At 46.6% G+C, this 22,089-nt stretch overlaps 1 protein-coding gene across 4 annotated transcripts in view; it reads right to left on the bottom strand.

Moving 5' to 3' along the window:
- SCEL (sciellin) overlaps nt 1-21,721 on the bottom strand; it is an 82,968-nt gene extending 61,247 nt beyond the window's left edge. For 2 of the 4 annotated variants that reach the window (XM_054011727.1, XM_054011761.1), the window contains exon 1: nt 21,449-21,715. The gene's annotated coding sequence lies outside the window, so the exon portion shown is untranslated. Of the gene's footprint in view, nt 1-14,977; nt 15,126-21,448 lie in introns of those variants that run through there. The other 2 variants (XM_054011750.1, XM_054011739.1) reach the window with 2 other exon arrangements.
- Nucleotides 21,722-22,089: the final 368 nt, after the last annotated feature.

The raw sequence follows: 22,089 nt of genomic DNA, 5'->3' as shown, positions 1-22,089 counted from the left end.
TATAACCACTATGGTTAAGAAAGCCTATCACCTTTATTTTAGCTGCAAAATTGGAGTTCAGGACAAGAGGTGGGCCCCACACATATGCTGCAACACTTGTGCAACAAATCTTCACCAGTGGTTGAACAGGAAAAGGAAATCTATGCCTTTTGCAGTGCCAATGATTTGGAGAGAGCCAACAGATCATACCAGCATGGTGCCTCCAGTTGGGAAAGGTGTGTCAAAGAAGAAAAAGTGGACTGTGCGTTATCCAAACATTCCATCAGCTATACGACCAGTACCCCACGGAGAAGGACTGCTGGTTCCTGATGCACCAGAATCATTCTCACTTGAGTCAGATGAGGAAGAGGAAGAGGAAGAGGATGAAACTTCTGGTCCTGAACCATCAATGACACAGGACCCACATTTTCTCCCATCCTCCTCCTCTGAACCACACCTCATAACATAGGTGAACTGAATGACCTTGTCAGGGATTTGGAACTACCCAAGAGTAAGGCAGAGCTGTTGGGCTCCAGACTACAGCAGTGGAATCTCCTGGCAGGTGATGTTAGGGTTTCCATGTTCCGTGACCATCAAAAGGATCTTGTCCCATTCTTCTTCATGGAAGGTGATCTTGTAGCCTGCAACAACATCGATGGTGTGATGGCAGCCCTCAACATTGTTCACGATCCAGATGAGTGGAGACTGTTCATTGATTCATCGAAGACGAGTCTTAAAGCTGTTTTACTGCATAATGGCAATGTTTTGCCATCAATTCCAGTTGGTCATGCAGTCCATATGAAGGAAACCTATGACAACATGAAACAACTTTTGAGGTGCATAAACTATGACCAACATCAGTGGCAGCTTTGTGGCGATTTGAACATTGTTGCTCTCTTGCTTCGTCTGCAGACTGGATACACAAGTACTGCTGTTTTCTCTGAGAATGGGATAGTTGTGCAAGAGATTCCCACTACATCAAGAAAGATTGGCCATTCCAACAGTCATTGGAGCCTGGAAGGAAAAGTGTTCAGCATCCACCACTTGTTGAATCAAGGAAGATTTTGTTACCACCCTTCCACATCAAGCTGGGTCTGATGAAGAACTTTGTCAAGGCCATTGACAAAACACAAGCAGCTTTCAAGTACCTCCGTGGAAAATTTCCAAGGTTAAGTGAAGCTAAGATAAAGGAAGGTGTCTTTGTTGGTCCTCAGATTCGTGAACTTCTTCAAGATGATGCATTTGACCATGCACTCCGTGGCAAGGAAAAGACAGCATGGAAAGCCTTCCAGTTAGTGGCAATAAATTTTCTCGGAAACAACAAGGCAGACAACTACAGGTTGTTGGTGGAAAACCTCCTCAAGGCATACAAAAGTCTTGGTTGCAACATGTCACTAAAGATACATTTTTTGCACTCTCATCTAGATTTTTTTCCACCGAACTGCGGAGCAATGAGCGACGAGCACGGCGAGCGATTTCACCAGGACATTGCAACAATGGAGAAACGCTATCAGGGCAAATGGAGCCCATCAATGCTTGCAGACTACTGCTGGACAGTGACAAGAGATGCTCCATTTAATGAATACAAGAGACAAGCCAAGAAGTGTCGAGTAGACACTGAATAGGACTAAACTATGTACATAATAGTTTTTTGCCTTTTGTTTCATAATCAATTTTATTTATATAACCCTTTTGCTGATTTTTAAAGTGTTACATAAACAGGACAGGTGAAATATTATCGTGTAAAGCAACCATAAACACATGAAAAGACCTAGATTTACAATTTATGATTAAAACTCTACTATCTACACAATATACATAGACATAAAATGTTAAAACTTAAATATCTTAGAAACAGTAGCCAATCCGTTGTTTTAATTGTCATATTTGAATTCAGCACATCAAAATACATAATAAATAGCACATTTTATCTCTGAAGCAGACGACTTCTCAAAAATTGTAGACCAGTGTAATTGATGCCCAAGCCCCACCCCATGTCCCTTCAATGAGATGTTGCTAGCACATTGCTAAGTTGGCATCTTGTCTTTACGACAGACTCAGCTGGTTATAGAGTCTTTGAGATAGCTTGGTCTCCTCAACAGACAACCACACTGAGAGAGAACTATCTCTGTCTTTGTCACCTGTCTCCGAGTCTGGCAAATTCTCTCTCTGAGGAGTCTCCTCCCTCCTTGTGGGATTGGCTTTGGGACGGTTCTCTGTCTCTCCATCCAGTGACAATCTCTGTATCTCTGCAGGCTCTCTCTGGGTGTTGTATCTGCTGACTTATAAGAGTCTTCTGTTCCTTCAGATCACTTGTCACTCCTGCATAGTTGCCTCATATGACCTGGGTGCCTCTGCAGTCCTCACAACTTCTTCAGTCCACTCCTTCTGGTGTCTCTCTAATGGTTAGATCTTCACAGGAGTGCCTGTCTCCAGGGCCAGTAGGTTCTTGGCTGATCTATCATACTCTACTGCCTGCTTTCTTTGATTATTGGCCAACTACTCTCTGAGGTATCTCCATCCTTCTGTCTGCAATAGGTAGCAGGGTTTTAGTCCTTCATCCCATCAGTGCTTGCGCAGGACTTTTTTTGGCCATCTCACCATTACTCCGTGGGTATGCTAGGGAGGAGTTGTGGTGGTCAAACTCCCATATGAGCACAAACTCCTTGAATTCTTCCAAGGCAAATTGGGGTCTGTTATCAATGACTGCAGTGTCCGGAACACCAGATCTTGCAAAGTGGGCCTTTAGTTTGCCAATCACTGACTTGTTTCTTTTATCAGGCAGGGCATTGCCCTCCCAGCAGTTTGAGTAGGATCCACTGTAATCCAGTACTGGTTTTCCTTGAAGATAAATAAGTCCACTCCCACCTTTTCCTATGGTCGAACAGGCAGCTCACATGGTCTCTTTCTACTGGTGGTTATCACACACCTAACAGGTATCATACCCTATTAACAAGGAGTCCAGTTGTGTATTCATTAATGGCCAATAAACATGCTTTCAAGCCCAACTAAAACAGCTGTCAATGCCCAGGTGTGAGGTATGTATTTTTTCCATGAAACCCTTATGTAACGAGGCAAGAAAAACAACTCTCTGCTCTCAAAATATGATTCCATTCCATTCACTCAGCACATCTTTATTTTGAAAATATGGTTCTGCTCCTACCAGTACTTGGTTTTTGTCTTCTGGCCACCCTCATGATATTGCTTTCTTGACTGCCTGTAGTCATAGATGTCCTTTTCCATAGCCTCTTTGATTTCCATCAGCTTTGCTGTTGAAACTGGGTGTTAGTGGGAGCTAGCATGTTAATGGATTCAATGCCCTCATCCCTTTCCCCCAACTTACTCATGCTGGGTATATAGGCACTGCTCAAGGTGTCAGCTAATGTCAATAATTGTCCTGGACAATATCAGATCTCTACCTGGTAGCGCTAGAGGTGCATCAACATGCACTGCAATCTCTTTGGAGCACTGAGAAGGGGCTTTGCCAGGATTGTCTCTAGGAGTTTGTAGTTTGATTGCACTATTACTAGCTGACCACAGAAGTACTGATATAATTGCTCCACCAAATAACACAGCCAGAAGCTCTTTTTCTATTTGTGTGTGCCTCTATTCAGTCTCACAGGGCTCTGCTGGCATGAGAGACTGGCTTTTCCTGCAAAGGAGCTACACCCAAAACTTTCTCCGATGCACCACTGTGATGCGGTGGGGTTCAAACCAGACCAGTAATTGCCTGCCCTGTAGCTCTGACTATTTGTGCTGGGCAGCTGTGGCTCAGAGCCCTGATACCAGCAGCCTGCTCACAACACAATAGCCTCACCCTGGCTTCCAGCAGCCTGGTTACTCCTTTGCAGGGTTACCCTAAGAGCCCCTCCAGCCCCAAGTTTCCCCCAAACCATCTCCCCTGTAGTGTCCAGTCCTCTCACTGAACATACGAAACCTTACAAGTTCACTGCTCCTTTAAAGAGACAGTACACAGCACCAGCCTGTTAATTTGGCTGAGGACTTCACTTTTCCATTTGAAACACTACACTGAGATAGTTACTGAGATGGAGTAAGTTTATTAACAAAGAACAGATATGTAAGTGATACCAAATAGAAGTAATTTGGATAGAAATGGTTACAAACAAAAGTAAAAATATGCTTCTAAGCCTAAAACCTCACTTAGCAAACTAGAGTCTTTTTACAGTAGTTTTCTCTCCACAATCCTTCCAGCATGGCTGGCCAGGCCTTAGCCAGGATCCAACACGCAGAACCCAAAGCAGTTGGTTTCCTTGTCTCCTCACATGAAGGATGCCAAAATCTCTCTCTCTCTCCTTATATCTACCAAAGTTCAATGACCTTGTTTCAGGAGGCAGGAAGGTTTCCCGGAGCTGCAGCTTCCATCTCCCTCCCCTCTCTCCCCCACCCCCCTGCAGAGAGTGTTAAGTGGCCCTCCCCCACCCTGGTTTGCCAGATGGCTTTGTCTAACTTGCATATAAATGTAATTTCATTGTCTCTTCCTGCTTAATTTACATTGGAGATATATTCAAGCAGGCAGAACCACATTCCTTTGTCTAGGATGGGTAACTTAAGACCACCCTGACTTACACTAAGAACATGTGAAAAAGTATAAATATGTGCTGGAAACATCACCCATACATACACAACACAGTAATATTAATAACCAGCCAGTTTGCCTATATCTTAACATGACAGATGATAGCAGTGAGTTGGGGTACACTGAGCTGGTCTGGCCAGCTGTGGCTCACTGCTACATTCTGGAGAGCTCCTTCCCCCGTGGCACTGGGACGCTATTAGGGTCACAATCACATTGGAGTATCAGTGGCTCTCCCGGCTGGTAGTACTTTTAGACAGGGACATCCATTACTATTTGTTTCAGTGTGTCAAATGTTTCCTGTTGGGAACCTACCCAGTCCCTCTCAACATCCTGCCTTGTGAGCTGACATATGGGTTCTGTTACTGCACCCACGTGTGGACAGAACTTGGACAAAAAATTTATCATTCCCATGAAGTGCTGTATCCCTTTCACATCCATTGGAGCTGACATGTCTCTGACTGACTTGATTAGGGTTACCATTCGTCCGGATTTACCCGGACATGTCGTCCTTTTTGTGCTAAAAATAGCGTCCGGGGGAATTTGTAAAGTACTCACAATGTCCGGGATTTCCCCCCTCCCCCGGCAGAGCAGAGCGAGTGGCTGGGAGGGCTGCAGGAAAGTCCCGGGCTGGACTCTGGAGCAGCTGTAGAGGAGCCGGATCCGCCCTGCATTCTGAGCCGGCAGCTCTCCCCTGCAGCCCGGTCCAGCAGCACTGTGCAGGGCCAGGGACCGGGTTTTGTTGTGCTGGGGAGCGCAGCCACGTGTCCGGCTCGGCTCGCACAGAGCCCAACACCCTGTTCTGAGCAGCAGGGTAAGGGGGACCGGGGGCAGGAAGGTTCTGGAGGGGGCAGTCAAGAAACGGGGGGGGGGCTTTTTGGAGGGAGTGGAGAAAGTTTTGGGCAGTCAGGGTACAGGTAGGGGGTAGGGTCCTGGGGGGCAGTTGGGGGGGTCTTAGGAGGGGGCAGTTAGGGGACAAGGAACAGGGAGTCTTAGGTAGGGGGTGGGGTTCTGGAGGGCAGTTAGGAGCAGGGGTCCCAGGAGGGGGCAGTCAGGGGACAAGGAGCGGGGGGGTGGGGAGCTGGGAGTTCTGGGGGGGGGGCTGTCAGGGGGCAGGAGTGGGGAGAGGGATCGGAGCAGTCAGGGGACAGGGAGCAGAGAGGTTTAGATGGGTTGGGAGTTCTGGGGGGGGCTGTCAGGGGGCAGGAGTGGGGAGAGGGATCGGAGCAGTCAGGGGACAGGGAGCAGAGGGGTTTAGATGGGTTGGGAGTTCTAGGGGGGGCTGTCGGGGGGGGAGTGGTTGGATGGGGCGTGGGAGTCCCAGGGGTCTGTCTGGGGGTGGGGGTGTGGATAAGGGTTGGGGCAGTCAGGGGACAAGAGGCAGGGAGGCTTAGATAGGGAGTGGAGTCCTGGGGGGCAGTTAGGGGCAGGGGTCCCAGGAGGGGGCAGTCAGGGGACAAGGAACGGGGGGAGGGTTGGGGGTTCTGGGGGGACGGGAAGTGGGAGGGGCAGGGGCGGGGCTAGGGCGGGGCTCCTCCCGTCCTCTTTTTTGCTTGCTGAAATATGGTAACCCTAGACTTGATCTCCTTGGGATTTGCTTTCAGTTCCTTGCTGTGGAAGCAGCATAGAGGCCCTGACACTTCCACTCCCCACAGAGGGTAGAATCTGCCCTAGTGCAGACAGCCAATAGAAGGTTTGTGCACCACTTTACTCCTCAAAATAGGGCTTAAGCAATTCCTAGGCCTCGGCTACACACAAGGCTGAAATTTCAGCTGGTGTGAACAAAGCCAATTTCCAACCCAGAATATGGATGGTCAAGTCTTCTTGCACATAAACAAATGTAATCATACATCACGTGTATGCAACACTTTTCCAAATCCCTCATTTGAAAAATATTCATAATACAAGTAATCTAAATCAGGTTCACATTTCTCCATGTCAAATTGTACTTACTCACAAGAAAGTTTCTTTATTCTTTAGCATCTAGATATGACAATGATTAGGTGCTTATTTATAAATACTTTGATTAGAGATACTTTTTTTTTTTTTTTGCTTTTAATGGACAAGTTTTCAGTTTCCATCTTTAAGGTACTGCACATCAATACACCATGTAATGAGCATGTCACCATACACAAAGCAAGGAAGAGGAAATGTGGCTTCTTACTAAAGGCTTAATGTGGGGTACACACTCTGCACATAAAAAGTGGAGGTCAGTTGTGTTTATGGTGCAGTTTCCAGTTTGCAGAGGATAGCTGTTGCCTTGTTAAAAAAAAGATTCAGGGCCTCTCCTGTCATCTTTCTTCTCATGTGACCATGGGCTTGTCTACACATGAAAGTTCATTCAGAATAAGATTAGGTGAATTTAAAATAGATTAAATATTCTTGATTAACTTCCTCTATGGACACTCTTTATTTCAAAATAAATTGGGAATAGTTCACCAGAAACAGTTCCCTGTGTAGACAAGTCCTTCCTAAAGGGGGCCAAGTTAAAGTTGTACAGTAAACTTTAACTTTGGTATTTCCTCCTTTAGTGCCCTATATGAAATAAAAGAGGCTCCTTCTACACACCATAAAACTATGCAGAATTCGGTGATAAATTGCTTTTATTAATCACCTGTATTCCATCCAACAATCTGTCTCCCAGGAACTATTGTACTTCTAATATTACAGCCTTCTAAATAGCTTTAAAACTTTGCTGTTAAAAAGAATAAAGCAGACACATAATTATTTCCTGCTTTGTCCAAAATGTGGAATTTCCCCACAAAATTATACTTCCCTGAACAGGGCCGGCTCCAGGGTTTTGGCCGCCCCAAGCAACCAAAAAAAAAAAAGCCGCGATCAAGATCTGTGGCGGCAATTCGGCAGGAGGTCCTTCGCTTCGAGCGGGAATGAGGGACCGTCCACCGAATTGCCGCCAAATAGCTGGATGTGCCGCCCCCTCCGGAGTGGCCGCCCCAAGCACCTGCTTGCCAGGCTGGTGCCTGGAGCCATCCCTGTCCCTGAAGCAATATTCAGACCTAGATTAGGTTGTCTCTCCAATGCCTTGTGACCAATCAGAGGTAGAAACTGGACATTTATTCCATTAGAAATCCAAGAAATCCTATTCTTGCATTGTGGTATAAGAATTTTGGTTGCTCTCTTTTCCCCCCTCTTTTCCTTTCCATATTTACTTTTTCTAAACTATGTCACATTCCAATATTATTTATCAGATATATCTTGAACTGTTTAGGCTGTTACATTTATCCATAACCTTGTGCTCCAGCATAATGACAATATCTTCAGTTTGATTTTCCCGATAAAGTAGGGCTTTTTTCAGATTCTGTTATAACATGAATATGCTATCTTTGCATCTTTTTTAATCAAACTCTGTCAGACCACAGTGTCACCTAATAAAACTCTACATATTGTAATTCACACCTCAAGTAGGCAAATACAGAACTAGCAATGCACAGCTGTGGCCCTTATTCACTGCTATGATGAAATGGCATGTGTGTGTGTACCATACATCTTGAAAGTTGTAGTGTTCAGTATTATTCTGATGTTTTCCGATTTTCCTAAAGAACAGAAAAAATGCGAGCTCGCTAACATCTGTGTCAAATTGCAGGCAAGGCTGCAAAGGAGCCAGTTGCAGCTCCTGATCTTAGTGCCAGCCCCTGCCACAGCATAATTTAGAGTGGACTCAGGATATAATACACTGGTTCAAAATGGCAGGTCTGTGCACGAGCTGAAAATAGCCAGATGCAGCAGCACCGCACATAGCCCTTTGATGGTTGGTGTAGGGGAATGTCCTATGTCAGGGGAATCCCCAGATGGGGACATCCTCTGACTTTATAGCCCCTTTGCCCTTCCAGGACATCACAAAGGTGCCAGTTGAAGAACCTGTTTTCAGGAAAATGAATCTACTGCTTATTTTTTAAAACTGTAAGGAGAAAGCTCATGCAAGTTTAATCAGTATAACTAAAATAAAATAAAAAAATATATGGATATATACCTATCTCACAGAACTAGAAGGGACCTTGAAAGGTCATTGAGTCCAGTCCCCTGCCTTCACAGCAGGACTAAGTACTGTCCCCGACAGGTTATTGGTTTTTTGGTTTTTTTTCCCCCAGGCCCCTAAATGGCCCCCATCCTGGGTTTAGCAGGGCAATGCTCAAACCACTGAGCTATCCCTCCCCCCTTGTATACTATGATGAATTTCCCAGACATATAATATCTTAAAAGCCTAAGTTGTTTTGGTAGCTAATCAATACACAAACTAGAAAATAAAATTTAGTGACAATGAAACCCTTCTGTTTCTCTGTAGTGGCCCATCGTATTTGTGTATTTTAAATTTCCTCATCTGAAATCCAATCTTAATTTTTCAGTACAAGAACTGCTTTTCAGAACATGGTCTTAGGTTTCAATGTTACTTTTTTTCTCCTTTTATTTACAGTAAAAGCTGTGTTATCTAGCAGTTTACCAACCGGAAAGCTCTATAAACCATCATTTCTGATCTTCGTTGAAAGTCTGGTTTACAATCCGGTTGACACGGGGCCGGCAGACTCCCGACCTGGCTCCGCATGGCTCCCCGGAAGCCGTGACATGTCCCTGTTGCTCCTAGGCGGAGGAACAGTCGTGAGGGGTTTGGAGTGCGGGACGGGGTGTGGGACACAGGCTCTGGGAGAGAGTTTGGGTACGGAGGGGGTGTGGGGCTGAGGGTTGGAGTACGGAAGGGGTACATGGTGCCGGATCCAGATGGTGCTCACCTCAGGCGGCTCCCTGCAAGCAGCAACACATCCATGCTGCTTCTAGGCAGAGGCGTGGCTAGGTGGCTCTGCGCGCTGACCCTGCCCCAAGCGCTGGCTCCGCAGCTCCCATTGGCCAGAAACCGCAGCCAATGGGAGCTGCGGGGGTGGTGCCTATGGGTGGAGGCAGCGTGCAGAGCCACCTGCCCGCGCCTCTGCCTAGGAGCAGGAGGGACATGTCACCACTTGCAGGGAGCCACCTGAGGTGAGCGCCACCTGGATCCAGCAATCCCCCCCCCCCCCGGTGCCCCAACCCCCTGCCCTAAGTCCCGTCTTGCACCTACATTCCCTCCCTCTTAGTTAACCAAAATATTTTACTTACCAGCACCACCCCCATTCCCTCAACATGCCGGATAACAAAGCTTTTACTGTGCAAAGTATACATTTCAGGGTTTCTCATAGAGATACACTGTTCCACCTTCCTACTGAAAAGAACAGAAATAAGCAACCAAAACTAAACAAATCAAAAAAGCAGTAGATGCCTGTAAACCATGGTGCTTTAGGGACATCTAGGATGACAAGTTTTCTGCCCAGCTATCTTACAATCTATTTCAGAATAAACATATTAACCAGAAGGACAATAGCAAAACTGAAGTAAGATCAGAAATTCTGTGGGACAGAAATAATTTTTGGCACATAGGGTTACAATGATTTGTGTCACCTTGTGTTAATATATTTTTTTGCTATGTTTACTTATTGTTGGTTTTCGTTTTATAACATTATAATGGCGAGGCAAGGGAATGACAAGTGGAGATTAGTGTTGGAATGTTAGGCTTACAGAGGAGACTTGAAGGAGGAAAGAAAAGTCACTGGGCACACAGGAGGAGTGAGGTTGTTCTGAGTGTAGAAAGCATCACAAAAAGCACAAGATGGAAAAGAGACAAAGCGGACAACAAGGTGAGAGCAATGGACAGAGTGTAGGACCCATGTGAGGGAGAAAGAAGAAATAAGACAGGAGATATAGGCTGGGACGGATTTGTAAAAAGCTGGGAGGATAAGGAAGTTGATTGTGATGGGGAAGCAGACAGCAGACAGGTGATTGTAGAGGAAGCTTATTTTCACTGTAGCATGTTGAATAGAGTGGAAACTTACAATACGAGAGGTGGGAAGACAGCAATGACTAGAATTTTTCTGAAAAATTTCAACAAAATTTGTCTATTGAAGCGAAAGGATTTTGCAGAAACCAATTGGTTTTGATGATTTTTTTCTCAGGAAGGTTTCTCAGATCCAGGATGGAATTTCTGGTCAAAACACAAATGAAAATCCTACCCCACAATAACCAGATGCCTGGTGGTTAGGGCCCTGGCCTATGAGGTAGGGAACCCAGGTTTAAGTCCCTGCTCCAAATCAGGCAGAATCTAGGTCTCCGATATCCCAAATGAGTGCCCTAGCTGCCAGGCTATTATGAGGTGGAGAGTGACACCAGTAAGTTTTTTCACAAAGTGGATTCAGTTTCCAGCCAGTCCTAGTTATGATGGATTGTTATTGCACATGCAAAGGAATTTTAATAACGCTTTCAGAAGTAGGGATCTATCTAGGTTCTTATACCACATCACAGTATCTAAGCAATGGAGAGGAAAGGATGGATTGCACATTTTCTAATGGATTGTACAGTTTAGATTTAAATGCCTCCAACAATGGGGATTTCACTGCTTCTCTTAATAAGCTATGCCACAGTCTAATTCATCTCCATGTTAGGAATGTTCCTAATTATTGTTCTACATTTTCCCTGTTTTAACTTATTGCATTGATTTTTGCTTCAGTTCAAGAGACATTTTGTTAGTAAGAATCTCCTCTGGTAGATGATTAGAGTAAAGGGATCTCTCTGCTCTACTTTGTTTTGTTCTCTTGAAACAACTATTAATACTCTCCTGCATGGCTTATTGTTTACTTGTAAAATATGACCAGGGTGTATCTGATATTTTAACTGAAAAATACATTTAGTCCTATTTAATTCCAATTTCAAAAGTAACTACAGTATTTCTTTAAAAGTTGCCATCAGTTGATGACCTAGTCGGTCAGATCAGGTCAGACTATTTTATGTTCTCCCTTCTTTCCCATAAAAATAACAAGGCTTATGAGTATATGCCAATGAATAGTAACTATCCATACAACTATAAGCTCATTTCAACCTAAACTGTATTTTTCACCATGCTAGCAATTACAGATCTCTTGTTTGAAATTTCCAGGTATTAGAAAGTAAACATTATGGGCAACTAATCATTATTTGGAAATATCAGTCTAACATTTGAATCCATATTTAGGTAGTTTTAGAATCAATTTCACCCTTATATTACATAACAATTTTTCAGTGCATGGGGTGAAATCCTGACCCTTTGGAAGTCAATGATAGCTTGCTATTGACTTCTGTGAGCCCAGAATTCCACCCCTAGTCTAGACACTGAATCTGTACTACCCGGCAGTACATTCTTATTTATTATTTTTATTGCAGTGGTGTCCAGATACCCTGTGACGTTGTGCAGTCTATATGGTTTTATAAAAACTTGATAATAAGTCAATATAATGTAACTGAGCTGGTTTTAGAGAAAATACGGTAATAAGTGAATGTAACGTAACTGGGATATGCTTCATGCAAAAGGTCTCTTGTAAGGTATCATTACAAAGTTTATAATCTACTGAGTGTGATCATCTGATTTGTATAAATGTACCACTCTTGTATCTAAAACTAGAAATATAAAATGTAACTCTGAGGGCCTATTGTAATTGTGTAAAGTGTGGACCATTAATGATGGTTTGGAATCTTGATGACTCCCATTGTCTGCAGATGGCTGTATTTACCTGTGAGTCTTCCTGTATATGTGTGTGCTGGCAAGTGAGTAATGAAGTCTTGCAGTGACATGTGATCATGTCACCTGAACTGGAATCCATCTTTAACCTGGTGCTTTTCCAGTGAGGGGGGGTGGAAACCCAGAGAGACAAAGAGTTCCCGCCTTATGCAAAAGATATATAAAGGGGGGAAGAGAACAGAGAGGGGAGGAGCCATCATGAAGAATCCCCTAGCTACCACCTGAGCTGCAACAAGAGCTGTACCAGGGGACAGGATTGTGCCCAGGCCTGGAAGATGTCCAGTCTGAGAAAAACTTACTGAAACATCTCTGAGGGTGAGCTTATCTGTATTTAGTTTGATTAGGCATAGATTTGCGCATTTTATTTTATTTTGCTTGGTGATTTACTTTGTTCTGTCTGTTACTACTTTGAACCACTTAAATCCTACTGTCTGTATTTAATAAAATCACTTTTTATTTAGTAATTTACTCAGAGTATGTATTAATACCTGGGGGAGCAAACAACTGTGCATATCTCTCTATCAGTGTTATAGAGGGCGAACAATTTCTGGGTTTGCCCTGCATAAGCTTTATGCAGGGTAAAACGGATTTATCTGGGTTTAGACCCCATTGGGAGTTGGGCATCTGAGTGCTAAAGACAAGCACACTACTGCGAGCTGTTTTCAGGTAAACTTGCAGCTTTGGGACAAGTGATTCAGACCCTGGGTCTGTGTCTGGAGCCAGACGGGAGTGTCTGGCTCAGCAAGACAGGGTGCTGGTGTCCTGAGCTGGCAGGGAAAACAGAAGCAGGGGTAGTCTTTGCACATCGGGTGGCAGCTCCCAAGGGGGTTTCTGTGATCCAACCCGTCACATACCCCATCAAGACTGGCATCCCTTGTGCTATTGGTCCTTACTAATGAAGCCTCAATTCAAATGTTTAGTTATGTTTTCAGCCCTTGCTTTCCCTTCCTGATTGAAGGTAGGGCCTCTTCCTTCCTCTCCCACTAAAGCCAGCTTTATCTACCACAGCACAGTGGTGCCACCTCTGTCTCATCCTAGTTCTTTTGAAAGGGTAGGGTGATAAAAGGGGAAACATTTCTCCTTAACTGAGGCCTTGTCTACCCTACAAAGTTTTGTCGACAAAACAGTGAATACGTACACACTGCAATGTGATTCTTGGTGGAAAAAATGCCCTGTTTTGGCAACAAAATACAACCACCCCGATGACAGACATAAGTCTTTTTTCTCTAAATTTTTGTCGACAACGTGCCAGTATAAACACCACGCTTGATTTTATCACTTTAATTGGCCTCCAGGAGTTGTCCCACAATGCCCACCATGACCACTCTGGTCAGCAGTTTGAACGCCACTGCCCTGCAGCCAGGTAAACAACCATCCACCCCACCCTCTTAGAAGCTCCGGGAATTTTTGAAATCCATTTCCTGTTTGTCAGCAGGGAGAGGTCTCATCGCACCTTCCCAGATGACCATGACAGGTTATCGCAGCAAATGCTCGCCCGCTTGGACCACTGTGAATCTGCTGGATCTGCTCAGTATATAAGGAGAGGAGGCTGTGCAGTCCCAGATGCGCTTGAGCCATAGAAATTGGGATACCTATGAGCAGTGATGAGCTGCCAAAATATTAACAACAGGTTCCCTCCTCCTCAACCCATGATGGGGTCGTGGCCCCCCCCGGGACCCCTGCCCCATCCACCCCCATTCCCTGTTCCCTGACTGCCCCTTGCCACCCCATCCAACCCCTCCTCTGATTCCTGATGGCCCCCTGAGACCCCTGTCCCATCCAACCACCCCTTCTCTCTGTCCCCGACTGCCCCCGGAACCCCTGCCCCTGACTGCCCCCCACCGCCCCATCCAACCCCTGCTCCTTCCTGACTGCCCCCCCGGGGCCCTTGCCCCCATTCAATCCCCCTGTTCCCTGCCCTCTGACTGCCCCGACCCCTATTTACCCCCCCACAACCTCCCGAACTCCCCTGCCCTTTTCCAACACCCCCTCCCTGCTCCCTGCCCCCTTACCGCGCTGCCTAGAGCCGCTTGGCCGGGTCTGGGTCCACTTGGCTGGGGCCAGGACCACGGGGCCTGAGCCGGGCCGGGCCGGAGCCACTCAGCCGGGGCTGGGATCGCGGGGCCCGAGCCGAGGTGGGCCGGGCCGGAACCACTCGGCCGGGGCCGGGACCAGCACCGCGGGGCCCAAGCCGAACCAGGCCGGGACCGGGACCGGCGCCGCAGGGTCCGAGCCAAGCCGGGCCGGGCTGGAGCTGCTTGGCCAGGGCCAAGACCGGCGCCGTGGGGCCTGAGCCGAGCCGGGCCGGGCTGGAGCTGCGCGGCCAGGACCGGGCTGGGGCACTCAGTGGGGCCAGGCCGGGGCGCCAGGCCAGAGGGAGCCGCTAGGCCGGAGCCGGACTGGGCTGCGTCACGCCTCCCTGGAGCCCTCCTCGCACGTCCCCATCCCAGTTTACCTGCCTGCTGCTTGTTTCAGGCTTCCCACGAACATCTGATTCGCGGGAAGCAGGAGAAGGGGAGGAGAAGGGGGGCGGAGCGATCAGGGGAGGAGGGGGAAGTGAACGGGGGCCGGGGGCAGGGTGGACAGCTGCTGAAGCTTTTGTTAAATTTAAAAGCCCTTTTAGAACCGGTTGTCCCGGAACAACCGGTTCTAAAAGGGTTTCTAAATTTAAAAAACGGTTCCTGCGAACCGGTGGGAACCGGCTCCAGCTCACCACTGCCTATGGGCACATTTCTCGAGGCTTGTGCAAAAAGGGTTATGATCGGGACACGCTGCAGTGCAGAGCGAAGATAAAGGAGCTGAGGCAGGCGTACCATAAGGGGAGGGAGGCAAACCGTTGTTCCGGTGCTGCTCCTAAGACCTGCCAGTTCTATAAGGAGCTGGATGCTATCCTTGGTGGCGACCCCACCTCCATCACCAAGAGCCCCGTGGATACTTCGGCAGGCCTTGAGGCGGCAGAAAGAGGACTTAATCTGGAGGAAGAAGTTATAGATATAGAGGTGGAGTTAGATGAGGCTGTGCAGCTCCCAGGAGGTCGCCCAGTGGTGCAGGCAGCCAGGAGCTGTTCTCCATTCCCAAGGTGTCTAGCCAGTCTCAGCAGTTGCTCTCCAGCAAGCAAGAACCCGGAGATCAGACTCCTGATAAGTGGGGGTGGTTTTTGTAGTGTGGAGGTGGATGCAGGGTACAGAAATGTAGAAGGCTGGCTGTGTTTCTGTGAGCTGGACATTTCCCTGTGTAGCTAATCAGTACAGCGGAACTGGGTGTTGATGCACGCTGAGATCTCACGGGAATCCTCCAGAGAGATCTCCAGGAAAGTTTCCTGGAGGTACTCAGTAATTCTCTGCCGAAAGTTCAGTGGCAGAGCAGCTTTGTTCCTTCCCCCATTGTAGGAAACTTTCCCATGCCATTCGGCAATCACTTGTGCAGGGACCAAAGCAGCACACAGGTTAGTAACATGAGCCACAAGCATGTAGTAGATGTACCCTCGTTTCCCTGCTTACCCTTAGCAGTGACATATCTGCTAGAATGACCGCTGCCTGTAGAAGTGTGGGAAAAATTTAGAATTTTTTCCCTAGTTGGCTGCACCACAACCCTTGCAGAGTGAGCGCTCTTTTCCCCATGTGGAGCACCCCCTCCCCCCCTGCCAACACTCACTGTGCTTTGAGTGTTCGCAGAGATGTGTGCTTGCCAAGGGTCAAGAAAGTGATCGTTATGTTGCAAAAGGTGTATTTTACTGAACTGTTTCAATGCTGTGCGTGAATTTAACCATCATGTCTCTGTGCATTGTTCCTTGTGCTTTGGCAGATGTGGCCTTCAGGAACACCCCACACACAGTTGCCGAGCATCTCTGCCAGATAAGAAAGCACCCAAGATGGAGCAACGAAGACATGTTCCAGGAGATACTGCACTAATCCAATCAGGGGCGGCTCTAAGCACCAGCAAAGTAAGAACGTGCGTGGGGCAGCCCATTTGCAGGGGCGGCAGGGATCCAGCCTGGGAACTGAGAACCAACCGGGGGCCTTGGGAGCTGTAGTTCCTTGGTTAGCTCCCTGCCTATAGAGCCAGCCCTGGAGCAGGAAAAGAACTAAATTTCCCAGCATTCCCTTGGCCACTACCAACAGGAAAGAGGGGGAGGACGTGAGGAAGCTAAGACCTCAGGCTGCAGCCTGCTGTGAATGGAGAGCTGCACTGTGAAGGTAGGGATACCATATTTTAACATTCAAAAAATAGGACACTCCACGGGGAGGGAGGGTGGCCCCACCCTGCCACCATCCACTCCCTCTGACTGCCCCCCACAGAAACCCCAACCCATCCACACACACCCTGCTCCCTGTCCCCTGATCACCCCCTCCTGGGACCCCTGTGCCAACTACCCCCTAGGACCTCACCCCCTATCTAAGCGCCGCTGCTCCTTGTCCCCTGATTGCCCCCTCCCGGGACCCCTGCCCCCAACTGCCCCCCAGGACCCCATCCCCTATCTAAGCCTCCCTTCTCCTTGTCCCCAACTGTCCCCTCCTGAGACCCCCCCAACTTTCCCCCTAGGACCCCACCCCCTACCTGTCCCCTGACAAACCCCTGGGACTCCCATGCCTATCCAACTGCTGCCTGTCCCATGACTGACCCCCCGAACCCCTGACCCATCTAACCCCCCCTTCTTCCTGCCCCCGGCCGGCCCCCCCAAACCTCCGCCCCATCCAACCCCCCTGTTCCCTGTCCCTTGACTGCCCCCCCGTAACCCCCTACCCCTTCTCCAACCCCTCAGCCCCCTTACCGTGCCACTCAGACCAACCCGTCTGGCTTCGCAGAGCGCCAGACACGCTGCTGCATACATGCTGCCATGCTCCCCTGCGGAACCACAGGCCGCCCCCAGCACCTGCCTTCCAGATTTGAACACCTCAAAATTCAGGAGTGCTCAAGCTCAGTTTGGGCAGCTGTTACTTCATTTCTCCCAAATCAAATATACTGATCCACTGTAACTTGCTATAGAAAAAGTAGGATAAAATTGAGCAAGAAATGCTTCCCAGTGGTTATTAGGACTGGAATTGCTATTTTCAACAGCCATTGCCTTGTTTGTTTGTTTGTTTGTTTGTTTGTTTGTTTGTTTGTTTGTTTGTTTGTTTGTTTAAAAGGAAGACAGTGATATTGCATTGGCAAATTCCCCAGAGTGGAACAAAAGAATATTAAAGGCACCTCAACTTTTCCTCATTTATGTAGGACAGTCTTATAATATGCATCCAGATATCCTCCGATCACACAAGCTGAAAATTGTTCCACTTTACTGCAGGTCTGTGTTCTGTGCACATCTAAAATTCCTGCGGAATGACCTGCCCTGTCTGTGTTCTGTCTGTGTTCTGTGCACACCTAAAATTCCTGCGGAATGACCTGCCCTGGGAGCGAGTTACCAGTGACCCAGGGCTGGGGCGGAAGGAGGGTGCAGGTGGGGGGGGGGGTTAGAGCCCAGGGCTGGGGTGGCAGGGGGGGTGGGGATGGTGAGGGAGAGCCCAGGGCTGGGGTGGCAGGGGGATGCGGCGAGGAGCCCAAGGCTGGGACAGGGGGCAGCCAAAATTTTTTTTGCTTGGGGCGGCAAAAAACCTAGAGCCGGCCCTGACTCCAATGCAGAGAAAAAGAGTTCTGGGAAGCTGAAAGGCAGGACAGAAAAGAAAAGAGTTTGTTAAGGACATTACTGAGCAGATGATTAGAGTAATGGAGGAGCAAATGCAGATGCTGAAGTCCTTAATAATGCTGCAGACTGAGCAGATGCGTGCCCTCCCTCCCCTGCAGCACATTCAGAACTCTTTTCCATGCCCCACTCCTAACTCCATCCTTTCCACTTTCCGGGATTTCTTGGTTTCCCCTTCACTCCACCCCTTCAGACAACTTTCACAATGATAGCTGGACCTACACACAGCTTTGAAAGTATGCTCTTTCCTGGTACCTCCTTTCCCACCAAGCATCTTTGTGTGTGTTGTTTCTTGTGCAACAAAAGCAAAGTTTTTGAATGGTAACTCGTCTTTATTTGTTTCCTACAAATTGAGATTAGCAGACACTATTAATACATGCACAGGTAGTTTATTCATGTGCTGGCTGGAAGTAAGGCCCCAAATGTTACCATTCCTTCCTAGGAAAACTACATGTAATATAACATTGCAGCACCAATCAGATATATACATTACTGGTTCTCATTTTCAAAGTGTTGCTCCAAAGCCTCCATGATTCGAATTGCCCCACTCTGGGCTCCTCTGATAGCCCTGGTATCTGGTTGCTCAAAATCAGCAGCCAGGCAGTCTGCCTCAACACTCCACCCCTGAGCAAACTTTTCACCCTTAGCTTCACAAAGACTATGCAACATACAACACGCGGCTATGACCATGGGAATATTATCCACATTAAAGTCTAACCTGGCATAAAGGCATTGCCAGCGCGCCTTTAATCTGCCAAGGCACATTCAACTGTCATCCAGCACCTACTCGGCCTGTTGTTAAACTGCTTCTTACTGCTGTCCAGGTGTCCCATGTAAGGTTGCATGAGCCACGGCTGTAAGGGGTAAGCTTGGTTGTCCAGGATCACTATGGGCATTTCAATATCCCCCACTGTAATCTTCTGGTTGCAAAGAAAGTTCCTGCTTGTAGCTTTCTATACAGGCATCATGCACCTTCCCGGACCACCCCACGTTGATGTCAGTGAAATGCCCACGGTGATCCACACATGCCTGCAACACCATGGAGAAGTACCCCTTCTTATTTATGTATTCTGTCGCAAGATGGTCGGGTGCCAAAATTGGAACATGTGTACCATCTATCGCCCCGCCACAGTGAGGGAAACCCATTTCTGCAAAGCCATCCACTATTTCATGCACATTTCCCAGAGTCACGGTCCTTCTTAGCAGGATGTGATTAATTGCCCTGCACACTTGCATTAATGCAGCCCCAGCGGTCAACTTCCCCACTCCAAATTGATTCACGACCAACTAGTAGCAGTCTGGAGTCGCCAGCTTCTACACAGAGTTTGCCACATGCGTCTCTACCGATAGGGCAGCTCTCATTCTGGTGTCCTTGCACCGCAGTGCTGGGGCAAACTCTGCACTCAGTTCCAGGAAGATGGTTTTCTACATCCAAAAGTTCTGTAGCCAATGCTTGTCATCCCACACCTGCATGACGATACGATCCCACCATTCAGTGCTTGTTTTCTGAGCCCAAAAGCAACGTCTATCCTATACAGCTGTTCTGTGAATGCCAAAAGCAATCTAAAGTTGCTCCTATCCATATCACGCAACGTGTCAGGCAATGGAGAGTCTTCTTCAATTAGGAACTTGGCGATTAACTGCATTGCCAGCCGTGATGTCTTCATGACAGTTATCAGATCATAGGAGAGCAGTGTGGAATACATCTCTTCTCACAAAGATGCTGGGTGCACAAAGAAGGTCCATTGAAAAATGCCATGAAAGATAGCCAGAAGCCCATGGAGTGCTAGGACAGAAAGCACTGCATCATGGGACATTGAGCCCAGTCCCAAGATGCACTGCGATCCACTCCACCTTCCCTCAACACCTAGCGACAGAAGGTGTTGAGCTGGACAGTGAGATAGGTACACACAGTGCATTGTTCACACTGTTGATGATAGTGCCCCAACTGTGGTCCCGCTCTGCGGACAGCGGGAGCGAGTGCGAACATGACATTCCGATTTTTATTATGCTGATTTTTGAGTGTCGACATCACTTTTGTCGACCAAATTTGGTAGTGTAGACAAGGCCTGAGTCAGAGTTCCAGCTTTTCAGCTGGGATCCTGCATTGGGGGGAGGAGAAGGGGGGCTGATCTGATGCTATTTTCCCCAATCTATTACCAGAGCAGCACCCTGCCTTCAATTCTGAAATGGAGACAAGGAGACTAAAAGTAGGGAAATTCAGTTGCTAAGTAAACACAATACCTAGCACATTGTTGTCCCTAACAAATAAACACACACAGTTAAATTCCACCCTCATTTACACCCTTGAGTAATTGACTCACAATTTTTTTAATCCCCAGTTGGAGTTTACCTAGCAAGGGCTGACTATTTTAAGTGTCCTTATTGTTGAGAGCCACACTTCCAAGTAGCCATACACATTTTACACAAATTTAAATAGAAAATGACTCCCAGGTTGAAAATTTCTTCTCAAGACTCAGGCTATAGCAACATTGTTACAGCACAGTTAAAAAAACAGGTCAGTGTACTTTACAGGATATTTTAACATTTAGATTGGGCTGAGGGGTTGCTCATAACTTTAAGAGAGGTCATTAATATCCCATATATCTGAATTACAGGAAAAATTACAAGTTAAAAAGGAAAAAGTTTACCCAAAGAGCATATGAGTGTAAGACAGAAATAAGTTGTCAATCCTCAGCACAGAGAGCTACCAAAACTGGTTTTTCAGGACATGGGTGGAGAAGATTCTGTTTTGAAAGAAATTAAGCTTTAAAATTGTCACTAGTATAAAAATCACCCTACAAGGTCAGAACACTGACTTTTATGCACCTTGTTTTCCCTAAGAAATATATGAAAGATGAATTTTAAAATAATTATTTTGCACACAGTGCAGTAGGGTTTTTTCAATTGTATAACTTTTATTGCAACCTCTCCTCCTTTCACCTCTGAAATATTTTAAGTGAAAAAACTAAATGCCTTGTTGCCCATGAGCATATGTTTCATTTCATGGTGCACTAAAACGACTGTCTTGTATCAAAACTGTTGTTTTACTACTTTACATACACACTTTGCAAGTGTGTTAATATCTTCTAGATACTTTACTGATAATTTACCCCTAAAAGGCTAACTACTGATGGGGTTTTCAGCATTCACCATAAGTTCAAGTAAATGAGATCTGTTTATTTTATCACCTCTATTTCCTGTGATATTTTCATTTTAAAGAAGAAGAAGAAATGCCATAGAAATTATAAAGAAGCATCAAAACAAAGGAAAAATACCAGGAAAACACCTCTCATTGAAAGCTGGGCGAGCAGCCAGTTTGTCAATTGAGAAATAAAAAATATAATTAAATAAAATCAGTCACACAAGCAAGATAACAAATTTATAATGTATAATGTAATGCACACACTGTGGGCAAGATTTCTAAAAGTGTGCCGTGATTTGGGTTCCCAGCTTTGAGACACTATAAAGTTGCTTGACTTTCACAGGGCGTGTACTCAGCCCTTTCTGAAAAATCAGGCACAAATTGGGCACTTTAAATCACTGCACACTTTTTAAAATCTTGCACTTTAAACATATGGTATATTTAAAAAGTAAAGCTTACCTCTATATGATAAATAAGTACTCTGTAGCTGGCCCACTCCAGTGATTGTCTTGGTGGGCACCTGGAACTAGGGTGACCAGATGTCCTGATTTTATAGCTACAGTCCCGATTTTTGGGTCTTTTTCTTATATAGGATCCTATTACCCCCGACCCCCTGTCCCGATTTTTCACACTTGCTGTCTGGTCACCCTACCTGGAACTGACGTGTAGTTAAAGTTTACAGAGAGCAGTATCACACGCTCCATCTGACTGTCTGAAAGGCTCAGAGGTTTCTCCTTCAGAGGCTGAGTCATTTATGGAGGAGGTGGGAGGTGTGGAAAAGGGTGTCACCTAGTACAAATACTAATTCAGTTAAAAATACCTGTGAGATTGCTGTACTCCTCTACCTTCTGTATTCTTTACATAAAGCAGGGCTAGGTTTCACAAATTAAAAAAAGCTTTCATGGATCCAGAAGTAGCCCACTGGCTGCTGCTACCTCTACTATATATGATTTAATATAGATTCTCCTCACAAATAAAAGCTCACTGGGCAATGGACCTGCCTCTCAAATAGAGGTTTTAATGACTGTCATACACATATTTACATGCAAGAAGTATGCGAGGAAGCACCATCTTTCATAAAGGAAAGGTCTCCAGAAGTG

The sequence above is a fragment of the Malaclemys terrapin genome, chromosome 1 (genome assembly GCF_027887155.1).
Source record: "Malaclemys terrapin pileata isolate rMalTer1 chromosome 1, rMalTer1.hap1, whole genome shotgun sequence".
NCBI classification, from domain to species: Eukaryota; Metazoa; Chordata; order Testudines; family Emydidae; genus Malaclemys; species Malaclemys terrapin.
Note: the sequence above shows the minus strand (reverse complement) of the source record. Positions and strands in the feature narration are given on the sequence as shown.